The sequence below is a fragment of the Cavia porcellus genome, unplaced genomic scaffold (genome assembly GCF_034190915.1).
Source record: "Cavia porcellus strain 051 isolate PalLab524CR breed Dunkin Hartley unplaced genomic scaffold, mCavPor4.1 scaffold_13, whole genome shotgun sequence".
Taxonomy (NCBI): domain Eukaryota; kingdom Metazoa; phylum Chordata; class Mammalia; order Rodentia; family Caviidae; genus Cavia; species Cavia porcellus.
In genome coordinates this window covers 53,027,617-53,043,937 of record NW_026947496.1, presented here as the reverse complement: position 1 = coordinate 53,043,937, position 16,321 = coordinate 53,027,617, and the positions used below count along the sequence as shown (strand labels likewise).

The 16,321-nt window shown below is 37.2% G+C and overlaps 1 pseudogene; it reads left to right on the top strand.

Annotated features, from left to right (window-relative positions):
- LOC100728158 (serine/threonine-protein kinase SIK3-like) overlaps window positions 1-15,902 on the top strand; it is a 44,478-nt pseudogene extending 28,576 nt beyond the window's left edge.
- The last annotated feature ends 419 nt before the right edge of the window (window positions 15,903-16,321 follow it).

Here is a 16,321-nt window from a genome sequence, read left to right as displayed (position 1 = left end):
AAATTTGCAAATTTGTGGAAAATCTTAAGGAACTCACACATAAACAAAAATATTAGAATCAAATAAGCAAAGTTAAGATTAGAGAATAAAAATTCTGTATACAAAAATCAATTGTATTTCTACATACAAACAATGAAAAGCACAAAAGTAATATTAAAAGTGCCTTTGTTAGAGAAGCACAAAATATTTACAAATGAACTGAACACAAGTTCCAGACTTGTTCATTAAAAATTATAAAACATTGCTGAGGAAAGATCTAAATAAATGAAGAAATATTTCATAATCGTGAGTGGCAATATTCAGTGTTAAGATGGCAATTATCCAAAATTGATCAATGGAATGCTTTCCAAATTTTCAGCAGGATTTTGTTTATGTTGGTTCATTATTTGTTTCAGAAATTAATAAGCCAATCATTGAATCTATATGGAAAGAAAAAGAACTAGAACAACTAGAATAGTCTGGAAAAACAAAAACAAAATGAGCACTTCTGCATTTTTATTTCCACATTTACTATAACATTACAATTATTAAGACACTGTGGTACTGACACAAGAATGCATGTATAGAAAATGGGACAGAGTTGAGGTCAGAAATAAAGTCTTGTAATTATGGCCCACTGATATTCAACAAACACACAAAGGAATTCATTACAGAAATAATATTCTTTTAAACTAACGGGGCTGGCACAAAAGATATTTGCATATAGTAAATAAGGAGAGGAAGAAAGAAACAAAGGAGAGAAGGAAAAATAGCACAGATCTTACCCTGAAATATACACAAAAATTAACTCAAAATGCATTTTAGAACGAAATGTAAGAGCTAAACCAATACAATTTGTTAAACACCTTAAGATTAAGCAAAAACTTTTTATAGTGTGAAAAGTATTAACAACAGAAAAAAATCATAAATTGTAGCCACATCAAAATTAAAAACGTTTGTACTTCAAAAGACAACTTTTACCCAGAAAATACGAAGAATATCATACCACAATAACAAAACATACTTCCCAGTCAAACAGGTAAGAAATTTAAATAAACAATGAACCAAAGAAAATATACATATGGTGAATAAGCACATAAAAAGATGTTCAAATGATTATTAATTAGTAGGCAAATAGAAGCTACAATGAGACATAGTTTCACACTCACTAGAATGGTTATATTAAATAAGGTCAGTAAAAATTCAATGATATTTCAATTACCATATATTGTTGGTATAAAAGTGAAATGCTACAATCATTTTGGAAGATAGTTCACAAATTCTTCAAACTTGAATTACAAGATGAACCAGTAATCCCACTCATAGTCATATACGAAAGAGAAACATGTATGTCAGCACAAAGACTTTGGGCAGGAATATTCTTAGCAGGAACATCCACAATAGCCAAAACTCAAATAAGCAAAACGTGGGATATCTATACAGTAAAATACTACACAGCAATATAAAGGAATGAGTTGTACATCTTAACACACTGAACAAATCTCAAAAATGTTATTTTCAGTGAATGAAGCCAATACAAAAGATCACATATTGTATGATTCCATTTATATGGAACTTCCAGGAAAGGCACAGGTGTGATCACAACAAGTAGAAATGTGATTGCTGGGGGTGGCAGGGGAGAACTAACAATAGATACATAGGAGAGATCATACCGGGATGGTAAAACTTGCTAAAAATCTGGTTTGTAATATGCTTGCAAAACTTGTATTTACTAATAATTTTGGAACTGTACATGTCAAATGAATAAAACACCTGATATACTAAATACGCCAAATAAAGTTATTTAAAAAAAAAAATCTTACAGAGTCCAACCTGGCATTTAAGGTAGAAATCTTACAAAGCACAAACTGTACCCATTCATAAGCTGATGTGCACTTAGGTTATATCCAATTCTTGGCTATTGTGAATAGTGCTGCAATAAACATGAGTGCAGATGTCTCTTCAACAAACTGACTTCATTTTCTTTGGCTATATACCCAGGAGTGGAATTGCTAGATCATATGGCAGTTCTATTTTTAATTTTTGAGGAATCTCCAAACTATTTTCCATAATGGCTGTACTAATTTACATTCCCACCAACAGTGTACACGGGAGCCCTTTTCTCCACATTCTCGCCAGCACTTATTATCTTTAGTCTTTTTGAAGATGACCATTCTTAATAAAGTAACATGAGATCTTACTGTGGTTTTAATTTGTGCTTCCCTAATGATTTGTGATACTCCACATTTTTTTTTCATGTACTTGTTGGCTGTTGATATGTGTAACAAAGGCTGATCAAAAATATACTGTGTGTTTAAATTACAAAAATTATTACAGTAAAACACAATTTGCCATTCATTCTTCTCAAAACATTTCTCATCACTTTATACATACTTATCACCTCTTCTTGTCACTTTCTGAAATAGTCATTAGTATCATTCTAAGGTTGCCTTCACATCTTGATCTGACTCAAAACATTTATGCCAATTTCTGTAAAAAACCAAAAAGCATAGTGTGTCCCCATCAACATTGTTCACTGGATGTGGCACTACCTGACTTTTGGCTCTTCCCCAAAGTCATAATAATTATAAAGGGTAACATTTTGAGTGAGCTCAGGACATGAAAGTAGCCACACAGCCCAACTAAAGACACTCACAAAAGTATTTTCAGGACCAAGAAACAAATCAAATTTTCCCATAATGTCAACATTGAACCTGACCACTGAGTTTGATTTAGTTCTTGTCCAACTTGGTTTGCAACTCATATCATGGAAAGGATCTAGTTCATGAAACAAGGTACCACTACGTTTTTAAAAGTCATTTTAAAGAGAAAAGATTAAAAACCCCAGAAAAATCAAGAAACAAATTTAGAAAAAGCAAGAACAACAACAAAAAACAATAGCTATATAGGTTTTCAAAACAAGATGATAGGAATTTAACAGTGGTTATCACATTGCATATGGTTATTTTCAAAATAGTTACTCAGGTTAACAGATACAGGAATAAAGCAAAATAGTAAAATGAAACAAAACATTGGATTTCAAAAACAAGATAGAAGAAAGCACAGTTACTATAATGCATACTGTTATCCTCCAAATAGAGGCTCAGATTACAGATTTATGCCTGAAAAGTCATTCAAGCAATACAAGCATTAAGTTTTGGGGAGGTTTTGTTTGTTTGTTTGTTTTATTTTTTACTTCTGTTGCTATCATCGCAGCCTAACTTCCTCTAAATCAGCCCATTACCTACCAGGGTTAGGGTAGGTGAGGGGATTGCTCTTGTGTCCCAGCCGGTGCACTGGCTGGCTCACGAGAAGGCATGGTTTGGCTTCTTGATTCTCTTCTCATTCCCCTGGTGTCTACACTTGGGTCATGGGAAACCACTACTTGAAAAAGTCACAGAAAAGATTTTGAACATTTTCACCACTAAACAAAAGATGTTTGAAGAGACAGGTATGGTATGTTCAAATTGGTTTTTAAAATATGCAGTATACACATACATCTCAAGACAGAATAGTAACCTATAAATCTATACACTCTTTGTATCTCTGTGTTTCAGTTAAAATGTAACTTAAATTTAAGCATTTTTAGACCAATTGACTTCAACTTAACTGTGAGGGTATATGAGTACAGGCTCTGAAGTCAGACAGTTAGGGCTAGTAAATAGTGTGCCCTCACGGGGTTATCATAAGACTTAAAAGAGGCAGGCAGGAGAGCATTCCGCCAAGTCCAGGCAAAGGATAACTGTTCACTGACTGATAACTAGGATCATTTACTACATTTCCAAATTATTTCCAGGCTTTTCCAAAATTACTTTTGCTTGAACTAATTCTAATTCAGTATATTGCAGGATTAGTCTCGTCACCTAAAGCTCTCTGCCACTCTTGTTCAGCAAAACTACCTGAGCATCTCATTCCACTTTTCTTCTAAAGTCTTTTACAAATTACCATATATACACCACCTGTATGATTCGTAAGCACAAATTACGTTATTGCCATTTTCCTTTTCCTTGGTGTATCTTCTGATCACACTTTCCCAGGCTGAGTGCAAATCAGGGCAAAGGAGCTCAAAAGTAGTTTCAAAAGTAACTCATTAGCTCAAAAGTAGATTTTAAATCCTTCTTTACCACCATTCCAAGTAGCCAGAGTGGCATGGTATTTGGCAATTATTTACTATTCCTTGGATCTAGATTAAATGTTCTCAGATATATTTGCATCAAGTAACACTCTATACTTGTGGAATAAATAAATAAAAATGTTTAGAGAAAGGTAAAAATCTTAAAATACATTTAAAATATTTGTTAATTATTTGTTACATATTTGGCTGCTAGCCAAAGGAAATACAAACTTGTTTCTTCTTATCCTGCTTTTTAAAAGGTTAAGTAACCAAGAAGGGTAGAAATTAGCTCAGTAGTATTGGGCAAAAATATAAATTTAACTGTGTCAAATATATAGCTTGTAAAAAAAAAAAAAAGTGATCCTCGTGTTCTTGAATTTTCTCCATATACTGAAAATATTCAGTAGTGCTTTTGTGGATGAAGCAATGAACCATTATAGTCATGATTAGTCCTCTTTATAGTCAACAATTCAGCAATTCTTTATTAAACTGGAAGTATGCATATACAAATTCTTCTCTTTCTTTTAACTTCTGTAAGTCTTCTAAAAGGAAGAAAAACATTTTCCAAGAGTTCAGACATCAAATTTCAACTAAAAGACCTATCTTTACCAAAGGAAATAACTGCTCTTGCTAAGATTTTTATTCTTCAAATGATTTCTAAATTGCACTTTTTAAAATACATTACAACAGATAACTTACATCATTCCACTTTTTGTCACTTTTGATGGGATCTTAACTTTCCTGCTTCTTTCTTTCATTTTGTCTCCATCAAATATCACTTTTTGACAATTTTGATGAAACTTCATTCTTGCGCTGGTTGAAGGCTAAGCACAGCCTTTCCCTGGCCTTATGCCAACACTGAGCCTGTGTGCAAGTGACTTTGAATATGAGTTTCTCAAATGTACACGGGGATGTGACTTCACTGGCATGTTGAGGAGAATAAATAAGGTCAAGTATGAAAATATTTCAGTAATTTAAAATAAAGTTCCAAATCTCATATCTTTCTCGGCTCTGAATGGGTGGTCCCACCAGAAACAAATCTTCATCTGTCCCTAAGTTGAAAGAGGTCACTGGTTTAGCTGATTTCTTTTGTTTTACTCATTAAGTAAGAGATTGGCTTTTCTTCTATTAAACTTAGATCTTTCTGTTTTGGAAGGAGGATTTCTTTTGGCTCTTAGCTCTAATACTTAAAACTGTGAGCAAATTGTTCAAACTCTTAAGTAAAGGTCTTCATCTGCAAAATGGGAGTAAGTATTAAAGGTTATAAAACCCTTGAGTGGTACTCAAATGTAATGCTTATTAAATATTTAGTAAATCTGTTTCAAAAAGATGCATGTTCAATATTTGAGAAGCTCTAACACCTATCAGCTCTATTATTTGTTCCATTGTGTGTTTCTCAATAAGTTCTCCCTACCCTCTATCCTTACCAAGAACAGAGTTTTCAAAACAGATTAATTTTGCAGGAACAGAGAGAGACTAATTTTCAAATATACTGAAACTGAAAGGATAGTTCTTGAATATATTGTATGTTATTATAGCAGAATACAGGAAAAAAATAGAAAAAAAGCTTCATTACTGCCCAAGCCAATTTGACTCTTGCAAACTTAATTAAACATGTCTTGAGTATATAAAATATATCATCCCCAGATAAGACCATACTGTGAAGTTCTTCATCTTATTAAGAGCCTGCATAATGCTTCTTCAACATAAATTTTATACCCATACAGGTACTCTTTGAGAAGGCTCACAATAGGAATGACCTAAATTAGGGTGACAGAGGTAAAAGATGAATCACTAGTGCCTGTCCCAGCCAGAAGAGGGATGAGAATTCCATCTCCCATTATTGCCCAATTCTAATGTGCTAACATTATCTTAGGAGAAAGCTTACTTCTTCAAGCCTGACTATTCCCTGCAATTCTGCATATGCTTAAAGGGTTTCATAATCCAGAGAAATAAACCCAAACCCGAGTCATGATTTCAATGCTCAAAGACTCTTAGGGACTTGAAATGTCACACTTTAAATGAGGTAAATGAGACCCAGATACATGATACATTGTAGATTGTAGACATCAATATTGCTTACTACATTTTAGAGAAAAGAAAATTAACGTAAGTAAGATAACCACTAGAACTGACTGGTCCACAAAACAAATCACTGAATTTTTTAAGCATAGAATTTTATCATTTGATAGGATTAGTGTACACTTCTCATATTTTCTTTTACTCTAAAATACCATCCTGATGCAAACCAAAATCTCCATACCCTTAGGAGATTTCATCTCTTCAATACATTGATCATTTCAGATTAAACGTAAATTCCCTTTTAGGGCACTCAATTTCCATATGATCAAAGGTAAAGCCAAACTCAGGCAATGTAAAACAACTCCCCATAAGAATCCAAAGATAATTGGTGACCAAGAACTTCATCAGATTAACCTTCTTACATGTTCTGTTAACATTATTCCCTTCAATGTCCATTGCTCCACCAATGACTAAATCAAAGGTAAACGTCTTTAAGAGGCTAATGTGTGAGGCTTATTTTTTATTATTTCTTCATTCTCAAATCCCGAGTTCTCAACTTGACCGCACACTGGAATGAACTGAGCTTTAAAATAAGACATGATAAGTATTCAGATCCCAACACAGACCAATTAATGAACAGCTTCTGCCCTGTGAGAAAGGTGCACAGGAGCATTATAACACAGGGACAAGCACAGCCCCTGGTGCCAGATGGCCTGGTGTCAAATTTGTCTGTGCCAGTTACTTGGTGTTTAATCACAGGCAGGTTCCTTAACCTTCCTGTGTCCTAGTTTACTTTCTAGTGAATGAACAAAATGATAGACACTTTGTGTAGGTGTATTGTAGGATTGAGTACACTAACACATGCGGGGCTCATAGAGTTATGCCTACCACTTAAAAGGTCCTATATTACTGCTATTACTATAATACTTAAAGATGTAGAACAATGATTTATATATAGAATTTATATGCAGAACACAAAAGAGCAAGCTTGCAACACCCAAACCACTGAGAAATCCATTCAAATCATATCTAAATCATGATAAAAGAGAGCAAAGTTTCAGAGTGCAAAAATGAAAAGTTCTGGAGATGAATAAAGTGATGGTTACATAATCATGCTAATGAGGTACGCCCTTAAAATGAATGAAATGGCAAATTTCTTGTTTTCACATTTTACCACCATCATAAATGCTAACCGTTAAAACAACAGGAATACTGAATATATTTATGGGTTTCACTGATTACAGGATTACTTTCAATCTATTAAAAACCCATCTGTATTCTTTCTTGTCTTTCGTGTTCCCCAGATGAAGGCCATATTTCAGTAACAATTTATGAGCTCACTTTTAATAGGTACAGTGAGAAGTTGACTCAACCACAAAAATATGCCTCAACAATATTCATTACAGTGAATAGAAGCTATAGAAAATACCCTGCGTCTTTCAGGTCCTGCAAGCAGAAAATTCTCTGCTTTAACAGGTAAAATTTCACTGACATTGTAATGTTCCTATAGAGCTGATGTTTGATTGATGCTGTGACAGCCTTTTCAAACCTTACATACTGTCAGTGTAGCCATATCAAAAACTTTTCTTGACTTTGTAAAGTCATTTTAAAAACTTGGGGAAGGGAAGAAGATTAAAAAATACTTCATTGACAACCCAAGGGCACTTATATTGACAGAATAATGCCCTTCACTTTGGGTTAATTTCATATATATATATATATATATATATATACACATATACATATAGATACACATATACATATATCATATGTATATGAATGAACAATGTGTTGGTTCTATAGTTCCTTGAGATTCATTAAAAGACCAATGGAATGATGTCTCTGCATACATTTATACACTGTATGAGATACTTATACTAAAATTCAATTGTGACTCTGAATGTTTCAGACCAGATATAATTTTAACATTTCAGCTACTGGAATGGGAAGACCAAATAGCTGTTTTATGTTCATATTTCCCTTTCCAATTGATCTCTGCACTCCCTTTGGAACACCCCCATGCTACAAGGACTCTAACTTTCCAATTCATTTTCACTGGAAAAGTCTAAGCATGAAGAAATACCTCCTCCTTCTCAGTCACTGTGGATCCCCCGAGGGTACTGTTGTGTTGAAGCAAGTCACTAAGTAGCAGCCTGATAGCTTTTCCTCTTCCAAAGCTCAATGACTGAGAAAATACACATAAAGGTAGCCTATTCTAGCAATATCCCAAGAGGAAAACACCCTTATTGACACCCACTTTTAGTGATGGAGATAGAGAGGGGTAGAGAATAAAACATCTTGGGGGGCTTCGGAAGGTAACAGACCAATACTATATATTTTGCTGAAAAAAGTTTTTTAAAAAATCTTGAAAACTGTACCTATTTAGAAAATATCGAAGAAGCTATCCACTGTCACTTCAGATTAGAAGAGAGTCAGAAAAAAGATCTATAGGTAATAGATATTTCACTGAATTTGTACATTGCTTTACCAAATGAAAATTCAAAATGAAAAGTGCATCAATATGACATTTTGTTATTCAGAGAACACAACCTACCCCTACTCTCAGGGACTGTCAATGCTCAAAACCATGTACTTGAAATGGTGCCTTTAAATTCTTCCTTAAATTATTGTCTGACACTTTTCTTAATGCTGCTGCAAACCAAGTGTTCAATTTCAATACAGACATATTTTAAAATCTGAATTATAAACGTATTTCTAAATTAGATACCATAATTATGTCTTCGTTTATAAATATTTTCACTCTAACCTGCATAAATGCAATATAATTAGGAAAAGGAAAAAGGAGCCTGGAATTATATTTGTTTACAATTTTATAAACATAGTTATGTTTTCCTTTTAGTGCTGTGATCTGCAGCTGTAAAACATCCTTAACACTATTTTAAATCATCTAATTTTATTTAAAGTTGCTTCCTTTCTCTGTATACTTATTTCTTTAAAAAATACTATTTAAAATTTTTGGATATATTTTATGGGAGATTGAGAAATAATTCACTCATGTAGTCAAAGACAAAACTTCTGGGTCATCAAGTTTTAAATGTCAATAGAAGTAAATAAAACTGATTATGTGAAGAAAAGATCATTTAGTTAGTTAGATAATGAGATTACAAGAAATTTGTATCTTAGCATTTTCTTTTTGTATTTTGAAGAAAACTACTGCTTAAATTTGTTCACTGCTTTACCATTTACTGTTTTAATGTTTATTTTCCAAAGAAGCCAGCAAGATGGGCCACACAAAGACAAGTGATCCCCTTTTACAGTTGAGGATGATGTTTTCTGAGACTGACGCAATGACGTACACACTGCCATAAAATATCTGAACTGGAAAAACAATAAATAACCATTAATTATTTCAAAGAGAATCTAGGTGGGATGATAACTCACAATAATATACTTCTTTATTCTGGAAGTAGCAATCATTTCTACCATTCCATTTTGTCCAGCACACTGGGAAGCAGCCTCATGAGACTGAACCCGAAACAATACCAGGCAGCTGAACGACTAGTCCCACACGTCCTCAGAGGCCTGAGCTCCAACGACACAGCGTCTCTTCTCTCAGCTTCAAGGTCTGAGAACCTCAGCTTCTTCTCTTTATTCTTTTATTCCTCCAGCCGTGGGCAAGACTGCTGCTCCCTGCAGTTATGTAGTTTTTGATTACCTCGGTTTTGTGGGCTTTGTGAGACTTCTCACACCTGTGCTACCAGATCCTTCTGTCAAATTCTCTGAACCAAAATACAGTTACTTAAAATGAAGCGAGTCTGTTTTCCTGGATTTTACAAATAGTTGGTTCAGACTAACATAAACATGTTAATCATAAATTACAACCACTTATTTGTTACATATTACTGTGAATTTAATAACAGAATATCATATTTTCAAGTTTAGTCTGACTTAAGCAATTCAACATTCATTTACACAATTCTTGTTTTCTTAGAAATTGGTTATGAATAATTTTCAGAGAATACCAACCAGCTATATGAATCCCTTCTACATTTTCCCAAACTCCAGAGTAAACTGGCACCTTTAACTCTTTTCATGGATATTTAAAAAATGAATCCTCCCCATCACTGAAAATAAAATATCAGTACTACATGTGGCTTATTTGCATGCATGATCTTTACGGTTCCCTTCCATACCACATATGTGATTGAATCCAGCGTACAAAACAGCTAGCCATATTTTTCAGGAGTAGTAAAAAAAAAAAGAATCCTGCTAATCTATTACAAATTGAAGCACAAGGCATTTGGGTCCAAGTTAGGGAACAAAGCCAAATATGGTTCAACTTTTTGAAGCTTCAGCTTGGTCTATATTTTGTAGTGTTTTAACTAACATCCAATTTCTCAAGATTTCAAGAGGTACGTGACACTTGGATACGAACTAGTTCTAGTAAAATAATATTCTGATGAGTTAAGTGTAAATGAATCAGAAACATATGAACTGTATTTCCCTTGAAACACATAGGGATTTAAAAGTTAATGGGAAAATGCTGGCAACTCACATTTAGAGTTTTTATTGAAACCAGGATGTTTGAATAAACATTAGACATTCAACTAACTCAAACTGAAATAAGGTTCACCAATCCTTAATTATAACAGTGCTTTAAGTGATGAGGAAACATGTCACATTCAAGTTTTAGACAGAAAGCTTTACTTGGCAGACAGACATTTGGTTCGAGAAATCTCTACAGTAATATTATGGCAACCAATGGAGATATTAAGGCAGATAGTGATGTTTTAAGCTCAACCTGGCCAGCACCAAGAGACAATAACTACCAACTGGAAACTTAAAACATGGAAAGGGAGTATCCAAATTGTAATGACTAAGTTTTGAAAGGAAGTTAGAGTCGAACACATAATTTACAAAGAATATGGCTTCTTAAGTGAGCTAGAAATGAATGAATCACATAAGAAAGTGAAGACTGGTCTGTGTTTGAGTTTCTCCTTTCTGAAGTGGGCATTGTAATTTGTGGCTGCAAATCCGGATGTAAACAGTGGACCTGTGATGGAATCGTAATTTCTCTGACGCCTAATGCTTAATTAAGAATAGCGGGCCAAGGAGAACTTCTGTGGTCAGGCCGTCAGCTAGTGACAGCGTGATGTGAATTCCCAATGGCTTGAAAAATCATGTTTGGGGCTATTCAGAGTCCTTCTGGAAATAAATCAGAAACAAAGTTCACTATATTGTGAATGTTAGTACACATCACCCAAACCTTAGCTTGTATCTGAATCACTAAAGGGTTTGGGAAGATCAAGGTTGCTTAATCCCAGTCTGACAGTTTCAGAGGTAGTAGGTCTGAGGGAATCTAAGAGTATATTTCTAACAAACTCCTTGGAAAAGGTGTCATGGTAGTCTAGGCACCCTTGGCAGTAAGGGCTCAAAATGATGACTAAAGTCTATTCTAAACCACTACTAACGATTCAAATGAATTTGCAGGTACCTTATTATTAGTATCCCAGAAAAGGACTCTGGGGGATTAACTCTGTTTTTATCCCCTAATATACCACCCTGATTAATGAATTTGGTGGATATGAAAAGAACCACCAACTTATAACAGTAACCATAAATGCTTTTTAAATTTAATATATACATTTAAAGGTAAGATTTTTAAAATATATAAATTGTGAGTCATTCTTTTCAGTATATTTGACCTTTTGCTGAAGGACAGTTTTCGGAAGTTGAAGTTAGTCTGTGTCCAAAATTGACCAATGTGTAAAGTAATTTTTATCTCACCTGTTCCTGTTAAGAAGCACAAGGTGATGTACAGTCTAGTCAAGTTACATCATTCTTCACTTTTCAACAATAGATGTTCTCATCAGTCCTCTGGCTCCTGGTATTTCATGAAATTCAGATGGATTAACTTCAGTAATGTAATAAAACATTAAAATTTTTGTAGGAATCATTACAAGCTCTTAGGCAAGTTCTCCATCCTTTGCTCAAATGTCTCCAAAAATTGTCTCTTAGGGCAAAGCACTCTTCCTTTCTGAGGGTGAAAGAACATGGCCACATCAACATGAAACATGTAATGTTTATTGCCCAAAAGGCCTTTTTATCCTCAAATGCATACCCAAGTCTTCTGCTGGGAATAATGCTTTAGTCTCCATTGTTTCTGTATATGCTTGAAACATTATCTCCATCTGCATACTGATTTTTAACCTACAGTGAAATGTTTTTGCATATACTGTTATAAATCTTAAGGCAAATGCAGATTTGGGTAGCTACCACCACCATCAAGATATAGAACAGGAGGCAAAGGAATTAATTGCCAAATTAGGCAATTAACTAAGACTCTGTTTCAATATAAAAATAGCAGACTTTGTCTTCAATAACCTCTTAACTCCTTCCTGGGCAGCTGCTGAGGACCTAGTGTGGGAGCCCTCCCTCTGCTGCACAAGAACTCTTTCAAGGAAAGAACTGTAATGTACTGAAACTAGACATCTGGAGTCTTGGGGTTGTTCTCTATGTGCTTGTGTGCGGTGGCCTGCCATTTGATGGGAGCACACTGCAGAGTCTGCAGGCCCAGGTGTCGACTGGAAAGTTCTGCATCATGTTTGTTATGTCCACAGAATGCAAACACCTGATTCACTATATGCTGGTGTTAGAGCTGGATAACCACCTCTCAGTGGAGCAGATTTGCAGGCACAGGCTGATGAAGCTAGTGAATGCCGATCCCGACTTTAACAGATTAATAGCTGAATGCCAACAACTGAAGGAAGAAAGATAGACAGATCCCTTGAGTGAAGATGTCCTCTTGGCCATAGAACACACAGGACATGACACAGAGAGTACACTACAGTCATTAAGATCAGATGCCTATGATCACTACACAGCAGTTTACAGCCTGCTGTGTGATTGATATAACAGACATAAAACCCTGCATCTTGGAGAACTTCCTAGCATTTCCCAAACCATGGCATTTCAAGCACCAGTCCATATCCAAGCAGAGCTGGCTGAAACAGCTATGAACGTCAGTGTTCCCCAGAGAACCAGATTGTGGAGCTGGATGGGACATTGAATTTGGTCGGACAGTGATGAAGGCAAACAGCCCTCTCCTTGGCAAACAGCCAAGCCCTCTCCAAAGCAAAGAGGCCGTGGTCTATTATTTGTCAATGAGGAGGCACACAGTAGGTGTGGATGACCCTTGTTCTTAAGTTATGGAAGATCTGCAAAAGCACCTACCTGACTTTCCTGGAGTCAGTCCACAGGCTCCATCCAGCAGGGAGCTGCTAACATGAGCTGGATGCACAATTTGTCACCCATGCAAATCTTGCGGCAAAATGGGCAGCTTCAGTACAAGGAGCAGCCTCTGTTATAGCTACCTATTCTATAGCTACTGAGTGGAATGGGCCCCCTTGGCCATCAGATGGGCATCAGATGGAAGAGCTGACATCTACCTGCATGCCCAGCATCTGTTGAAGCATCCATGGGGACCCTCTCCACTTGTCACTATGATACCAGCAATGCCAGCAGTTACACCTGTGGACAAGGAGAGCTCCAATGGGAGCCAGATCAAGAAACTGTGCACAGTACTTGACAAATAGATCCAAAAGACATACACTGACTGTGACCAACCCTACAGCTGAGATCCCACTGGACCTATAGTGGCAGCTAGGATAGCAGCCTTTCTGTGGTCAAGTGTGGCCTCCTCATGTGGTACCTGAGCAGCATCACTCCACCTACAAGGACTCCAGCACTCTCCACCTCCTACAGAGCATTTTTCTCCTGTGAACCAGTTCTCAGATGAGGCTGAAAGCATCAAAGCTCACCTGTAAAAGAAGAAATGGGCAACAACAGAAGCATCAAACAGTTGCAGCAAGAGTATGAGCAGCTGCAAAGATGTACGGGAGACAGACTGGTGAAAGAAGCCTGGAGAAGACCAAGCAGCAGCATATGCTATAACAGCAGAAACATCACCGTCAAATTCTCCAGCAGCAGATTTGAAACTCTGTCTTCCTCAGTCTTCTCCACCTCTTCAGGCTGCGTGTGAAAATCAGCCAGCCCTCTTCACCCACAAGCTCTAGAAGTTAAGGATTCAGTCTTCAAGCCCTCCCCCGAACTACGCCAATGACCATCTCTTTAGGCAACCAAGTAATACCCGTGTGCCATGAATAGGGCCATGGCCTATTCCAGAATCACAGTGCTGCAGCTCCCTCCCAGCTGGGCGTACCCTCCCTCAATACAATCTTCCAGCAGCAGCCTGAGAACTACTGTTCTCCTTATCCCAACACGGCACTAACCTTCTTGGGCATCTAGCAGCCTATTCAGTCACACCATCCAAGTACAAGAGACAGTTAACCTGGTCAGCAACTTTCCAGGGGTAGCTGCAGACTCCACCAGGTGGGACATCTCCATCAGCCCCAGTGCCAATCAGATTCAGATGCATCACCATTCCAACCTGATGGCCAACTTCAGCTTTGTGCACTTAACCTTGTCCAAGCAGCTCAGTGCTAACAGTATAGAGGCCCATAGCTTGAACTTGAATTAGTTCGCCCCTGCTAATTCGGCCAGCAGCATTTACATCCACATCTGTTTTCAAACCAGCCCCAGGGCTCCCCAGGAGCTACAGCCCTTCATCAGGAGTAGGGTTCCCTCCAACCTAAGCCCTGAAAGTTCTTCCATTTGATCAACTCCCCACCTTCCCTCCTACTGCATATCAGTGGCCACCCCACTATATCACATCTGTACTACAGCAGTTCCTGCTGTCGCCCACACTTCTACACTGTACCAGACACCAGCAGGTACCCTATATCCTTCAAGGACTTCTCTCTTCCCAGCATTCACTCACTGGGCACGCAGACATTCAAATGCCTCCAGCAGAGTTTGCACAGCTTATTAAAAGGCAGCCACAGCAATAGTAACAACAAGAATATCAAGAATTGTTCAGGCACATGAATCCAGGGAATACTGAGAATCTGGCCCTCATCAAGGTGGGGGGGGTGGTAGAGTATGACAGAGCACCAGGCTTTATCCTATCAAAATGCTGACTCATATCACACCACCACTCCAGTCTCCAGCATCTTCTGCAAACAAGGGCAAAAGAATGTATCTCACTGGTGTCTTCACCTGCTCCAACCCATGGGTATGCTCATTAGCGGCCTCATACACTCAGAAATCATGGAGCAGGGATGCTCATGTGAGAGGGCCAAGGAGGGCTTTCAGGACAAGAGTCCGACTTCATTGACCAAATGTTGCCACGACAGTCCTCTACTCTTGCATACTGGTGGACTTGGGAATCCTGAATTTTTCCTAGGAACTATGAGTCATGCACAAGAACTGCAAATACATCCTTATGGATATCAGTCAACTGTTGCATTCAACAGGAATAAGGTCCCCAGCCAAGAGTCTGTCATAGAGAACTCCGGGACAAGCAATGGAGCTGCCAGACCACATGGGTTCAGGTACACAGCACGGCTCTCAGTCAGTAAGCACCACAGGCTCTGCATTTTCCAGAGACACCACACAATCTGGAACACTGATGATGCTTATGTGCAGTGGATAGCTTGCCAGGAATGAGTCTCATACCTGGGAAAGCACTTAGTTCTACCTGGATGCCAGATGCAGTTCTCTGTCAGTCTTCACTCATGGGCTGCCAGTAGTTTCAGGATAGGGAACAGGAGAAATGTAGAGTGAGTCTGGGAGGTCCTGAGCCCCAGACCTGAATGACGGCAGTCAGTATTTAGCCTCTTGCAATTCATCTACGTGTATTACAGACATTCTGCTCAGCTACAAGCACCCTAGAGTTTCCTTCAGTGTGGATCAGGCAGGCTTGTAAGAGTAAAAGAGGTTGTGTACAATCTGGGAATGAGAATATTGATTTTAAACCAACAGTAGCTAGCTGCATTGCACCAAATTGCCACAGTGTATCCTTCCACCCCAAGTAGCCTCACATGACTTATCAGTGTGCTGTTCTTTGGGGTTCCAAAGAGGTCTGCCATGTTTCCTTGTATGATCAAGTCACCAAGGAAATAAACAGGAAATCCATGTTTCTCATCTTTAAAAAAATAAAAAGTAAAGAAAATATTTCATTCAAGAATGTGCCTTGATTTTTGTTTTCAGAAAAAATAACTCTCATGGAGCATTTTAGTTTTGACGATGGCCAATCATTTTTTTCTCGTATAACTTATCTTTTGGTGTTTAAGAATTCTTTGTCTAACCTCACATTACAAAGTCTTCTTCTATGAGATCTTCTAA